Source organism: Nomascus leucogenys, chromosome 22a (genome assembly GCF_006542625.1).
Source record: "Nomascus leucogenys isolate Asia chromosome 22a, Asia_NLE_v1, whole genome shotgun sequence".
NCBI lineage: Eukaryota > Metazoa > Chordata > Mammalia > Primates > Hylobatidae > Nomascus > Nomascus leucogenys.
In genome coordinates, this window is record NC_044402.1 from 37,222,496 (window position 1) to 37,228,745 (window position 6,250).

The window sequence follows — 6,250 nt, forward strand, 5'->3', positions numbered from 1 at the left end:
ATTGCTCTGGCAGTTGGTCTGTGTGAATTGCTTTATTTGTTTTTTCAGTGTTGTACAGGGATTTAAGTTCCATGCTATTCAAAACATAGATGAATTTCTTCATTTTTGAAATTTCTACACTGAAGTAATTTTCAATAGCAAAACATGTTGTTATGGGCTCAGGCTCTGAATCTTAATCTCAGCTTCTCTACTTATATAGTAGATGAGAGTGGCCATATTATTTAACTATACTGTGCCTCGGTATCTTTATCTATAAAATGGGGATGATACAGCAGTATAAGAATTCAATGAGTTAATATGTGTAGTACAATTAAAATGCTTTGAGCCAATCCCGACACATAAAAGTCACCAATGAAATTGTCATTATTTTACCCAAACAGAACAATCTTAAATATATTTCTAAAAATTTTCTACAGCACAAGATATGAAAGTTTCATTAAGATTATTTCCCTTGATGTCTTCCTGTTAACCATTTCCTAAAATTAGGACTTTGGAAGCATAGACTGGTGGGCTGCACAAACTTAAAATTATGCCTTTTCACTGGAGAACAAGCCACCTGAAAGCAGGACTATGTACCTCTTTCATTTTTATTTATTTTGTATATTTTAAAAGCCGGATATATTTTTAAAAGATCATACTTACAATAAGTAAATTATGTAGTGGAGAAAGATCAAAATAAAGTTGATAAGTAAGAAGGCACACTTATTCAAGAGTAGAAAGAATAAAACAGTTCTTTTTCTTTTGTTTTTAATGTAAGAGGAAAGGGAAACGGATATATTAAAATTATTATTTCGGGTAAAGTTTTCTCTCAGTCGAAGTAGTTAACATTGGCTTTTTTTCTCCTTTATCCAAAGCAGTCTTTTCTTTCATGGGCTTCTGAGATGTGGCCATGTAGAGGTGATATCTCAGGGCTACGGTGAGTGCTGAGATGGCCGGGATCACCCAATTAGTCCACTAACTAGAGTGAGAATCAACAGTAGTAAAAAGAGTTTCTGAAAGGTTTGTGATTGATCTGTCATCTGGATAAAGCCCCCCAATGATATATGTTTTGGACAATTCTCTAGCATCCGTAGAGGGCATGATATCCTCAGTTTTCAGGAGCATCACCTACAGCTTGTTCCCTGGAGACTTCTTCCCCACAGAAATGCTCATCAAGAAATCTGGTCACATCATATACCTTGTGGTGCAAGATCACCCAGGTGCTTTTGCTGTGATTGTGCTTCTTAATCTCTCCCAGGGTGTAGTATTTTATGCCCTTGTCTGACTGCTCAGCCATCTCAGTATGAAGCAAGCCAGGTCCTGCACACACAGACATGCTGAATGGAACAGAGCATGCATCACAGCCAGCTCTGCCAGAAACATGTCCTGTGTGTCCGGCCCAGTGTGCAGGTCTTTTATTTTTAAATTCATTCATTCATATTGAAAAAAGAAACACAAAATTAATTGATCATCACTGGTGGATGCTACTATACTAAGTCAATAGTTTGAAAATTGGTAAATAAAGTAACAATTTAAAGGCTTATCTTGCTTTCTTATGTGAACTATACCACTAGGTAACCAAATAGTGGATGAGGAGTAATTTTTTTCACAGAAGAATTAATGGATCCAGGCACTGGTCATTAGTGGTTGCTAGTAACATAGAGAGAAATAGAGAGAGAGAGGGGAACACAGAGAGAGAGGAACAAAGAGGTAGGCATTATGCAATTCTATTTGGATGGATACAATATTTATAAAGTAGATTTATGAAAACTATAATTTGTAGCAAATAGAGAATGAAGAATACATAAATCTACCTCAATGTGATTCAATCAGCAAAATCCAGAATGAGAGAAACTCTGCAGGAAAAACCCTTCATTTCTTCAATAAATAAATTCAAGAAAAAGTGGTTGGAGGAGGTTCTTACAGATTGAAAGAGATTTTAAAAAACATCAACCATTTCAAGGTGTGGGGTTTTTTTTTTGTCCAGATCCTGATTCAAATAAAATGTACAACAAATTTTCTCACATTTATGAAAGAATCAGAAATTTCAACACTGGATATCTTATTAACAAACTTGTCAGTTTTCTTAGGTGTGGTGATGGTAACTGATTGTGTTAAAAAGCAGTGCTCATTGTTCATTTGCAGATGAAAGGATAGGGTACCTAAGATTTGCTTCCTAATAAAGCAGCAGGGGGAAGTGGATAAGTGTATGAATGGGGCAGGATTCAGCATGGTTGCTGGAACTCAGTGATTGACACATGGAGAAATCAGGGTTTCACTATAATATGTTGTTTATTTTGTGTATATTTGAAGTTCTCTATCATTTTTTTAAAAAGCCTTTTTAAAATGCCTTTTAAAAACTATAGGTTTAGACTACGTTAAAAGAAAAACCTTGGACAAATTAAGTTTAATAGTTCAATAGAGCAGAGAACAATTCCCATATCAGACAGCCCCAAAACCAGAATAGGTTCAGAGAGACTCTGGTGCTACCACGTGGTAGAAAAAACATTTTTGAACAGAAAAAGGAAAATTAGGTACAGAAAATGGCACTGAGGTATAGAAACAGCCAGATTGGGCACAGCTGGGCATTTGCCTTATTTGAACATGGGCTTGAAGAGTTGGCCACCTTTGACTGGATGAAACTCAGTGCTTACCAAAAGAGTAGGTATCAGTCTGCTTACATCTCCACTGAGGTTACAGGTGACTATGTATGGAGAAACATTTGGGCCAAACTTAAAATATATAAGGAGGTAGCTTTAGGCTAAACTTTTTAACAACTGGAAGGCATATATAACTTAAAAGTAAAATATATGAAAGTATTCACTTGAGTATTATAGTCAGTTTGAATGTAAATGCAAACTAAACTAATTTGAAAATTAGGTAATGCTATGATTCAAGACCAAAGGACGTGGGCTACGTGCCATCTTCTTTAGATTTTGGAATTATTGCTACAGTTACTACAAATAGCACTCCCTATTTCCTATCAGGATTGCAGACCACTAAGTATGACTGTTATCCTTTTGTTATTTAAGAAATCTCAGCAAGCTGAGGCCATTGTTTTAGAAAGACAACTACCAAATTACATTTATTTTTCTTAATGAAAAAGATGTTTTGTTAGCTTGAGGAAGATTTAGAAATAAGTATAGAAATATTTAAGGAAATCAAATATGTAATAGTGATATTTTATTATTAAGAAATATGAGTATATTTCATACTTTAAGTATTATGGTATTTAAGAGAATTGGACCTATTAGAATAACAGGTAAATCTGTCATTCCAGTTAAACATGTTAATTGTGTAATTGATTCATACTTGTCATTTTAGTTCACGTCTTACCAACTATACATTCAGTTTGGACATTTAATAGAATTTGGGGTTCACCATGCCATGTAATTTATTTGTAAAAGCTATTATACTAAAGTATCTAGAAAAGTTTGTCCATCAGATCGTTGAGAAACTTAAATAGGTAATAGGATATACTCAATTGACAAATCAGGTTTAAAATGTTTGAAGAGGTTTAAAAAAGTTTGTAAATAGGACAAAATATTAGCCAGTCTCCCTAAGAAATTGTTGCTGAATGTGCTACACTATGAATAGAAGATTTATATGTAGAAACCAAACGCTTAAGAAAAGCTAGATTTTAAAATGTATAACTTTAATATTTCATGTGTTAATTTAAAAGCCATCGTTTACGAAGTTAAGTGGGTTTTTCTGTGCACAAAACCCACCCATCCTGGACTTACAAATACAAAAAACAAACAGAACGTCCCATTTTTAACAAATGAATGGATCATTGAAGTCTTTAAAAAAAACGTTTAATGCAATGAATAGGAGTGAATTTTGGGAGCCCTGCTAGGAGTGACACTCTCCCGAAATGTCACTTTCTCCGAGGCTGTCAGACTGGCAAGGGCAGGGGCGGGCCGGCGGGGAGGGCTCCGGCATTAACATATTTCCTAGACGCTCCATCTCCTTGGTCCGGTGTAATGGATGCCTCCCAGCTCCCTGTGGACACGGGAGCCCATCAGGCTAGGAGCAGATTAAAGCTCACACACTTCAAATTGGCGGCTTGCCGCGGCTTGCCAGAAGGCTAGAGTTCAGCGCGGCTTTAATAGAGAACTCTCCAAGTCTCCTTCTCCCCATCTCCCTCTCGAGCCTTCCTTTGAAAGGAACTCGAGTCCTAGGCAAACCTCAGGCCCGCCTCCCAAACGCCCCAGAGTCGGGCTGCGGCGGGCGGGGGTCCCGGGTCGGAGAAGGGACCGGCGGGCGGGGACGCAGGGGACCGGCGACTTGGCGAACACCCACCCCTCAGCTCAGCTCCCCAACCCTGGGCGATCGCGCTGCGCATAGTGAGCTGTCAGCGACGACTGATTTATAAGACCGATTTACCTTCTGGAGAGTGTAATTATGTTCATAGTTAAGAATTAATCAGGTGAGAGAATTATGGAATAATCATTCTCCGGACTTTAAAGGACAAACTAAACGGAGACCCACCAGTGCAGCGTCAGGGCCTGGCCGCCGGGAGCCCTTTGCCTCCCCGTCAGTGACGGGGCGCTTTCTGAGCTAGCTGACTTCCTTTGTAAAAAGGCAAACCGAGAAATCTTGCTGAGTTTCTCCAGAAGGATAATTCCCAGTCGCCCAATTTAAAAGATGGGAAAAAGGACATTTTGTGAAAGAAGGAATTCGTAGAGACCGGATTATCTCTGAATAAGAATTTGGCTGTTGTTTCCTGTTCAAGAAAATTATACCTGAATTGCTTTCTGCTTTCCCTTACTCTATGGAACAGTCAGCACTTCAGAATCGTTTTCTTTATCGTTTTTGCTAATGTTTCCCCTTCACCCTAGCAGTGTGGGTTGGATGGCTTTGACATTTTGGGATTATGTTCTTTTTAGATGGGGAATATGTATATATATATATATGTGTGTGTGTGTGTGTGTGTGTGTGTGTGTGTATGTGTGTGTATATATATATACATATTTTTTTTTCTCCTTTTCTTTGGGGGCAGGAAACTTGTCAGTTAAGTTAGCTTATTTTTCAAATTGTCTCACTATCCTCCTCTCCACGCATCTTTTTCAAAATTGGTATTTCTGTTGGGACATGGTCAACTATTTTGTATTATCTCTGAGGAGAATTTCTAAGAGTCCCTTGACGATTACCTTGCAGTCCAATCACATACTCCTTTACTATTAAATTTTGAAGAAAAGTGGCTGCAGTAGAAGCAAAGAACGGAACAGATTGAATGAGATTACTGCAGTATCTGAAAACTGTCATACCATTTCCTTGACAAGATACCGTCATTCTAACACTGTGATTCGTAATTGGAAGGTAGGGGCGATGCAATTCGTAACCCAAATGGCCTATTTTGTTAGCCCTTCAAGTGTGTACACGTAGGCCTCAAAGAGTCTTTGCATGCCACCTTTCTTCAGCTCCCTCGCTTGGCCTTCCACCCCATTTCACTTACTCTTGGCTGCCTCCATTCTCTGACCCTGGGATCGTCTACTGTCTCAGGGCTGTGGCCTACCTCTGTTGGCCCACCTGTTTCTCCTCTTCTCTCAGGGCCTTTGAATCTTTAATCTTCTTTTGTACCTTAGCTAGGAACCTCATTTTCTTTAGCTGATTCTCAGTTCTTAGTTCTAACTAGCTATTCACAAGTTAGATTCTGAGGGTACAGAAGAAAAGGGGCCGGGCACAGTGGCTCACGCCTGTAATCCCAGCACTTTGGGAGGCTGAGGCAGGTGGCTCACCTGTCAGGAGTTCAAGACCGGCCTGGCCAACATGATGAAACCCCCTCTCTAATAAAAATACAAAAATTAGTTGGGCATGGTGGCGGGTGCCTGTAATCTCAGCTACCCCGCTAGGCTGAGGCCGGACAATCACTTTGACCTGGAAGGCAGAGGTTGCAGTGAGCCGAGATGGCGCCATTGCACTCCAGCCTGGGCGACTGAGCGAAACTCCATCTCAAAACAAAACAAAACAAAACAAAGTAAAACAAAAAGAACGAAGGAAGGAGGCTGCCCTCGGGATGTGCAATTGTTAAGATACACAGACTGTCCACAAGTCAAATTAACAATCCCATAGATTTCTTCTCTACTTTATTATGTTAAAATTGATTCTTTCTTTTCTTTTCTTTTTTCTCTTCTCTTCTTTCTCTTCTCTTCTCTTCTCTTCTCTTCTCTTCTCTTCTCTTCTCTTCCTTCTCGTCTCGTCTCGTCTCTTCTCTTCTCTTCTCTTCTCTTCTCTTCTCGTCTCTTCTCTTCTCTTTTTTTCTTTTCCT

General features: G+C 39.1%; 1 pseudogene; it reads right to left on the reverse strand.

Moving 5' to 3' along the window:
• Positions 1-786: 786 nt before the first annotated feature.
• LOC100605959 lies at positions 787-1,276 on the reverse strand (annotated as a pseudogene).
• Between the last annotated feature and the right edge of the window lie 4,974 nt (positions 1,277-6,250).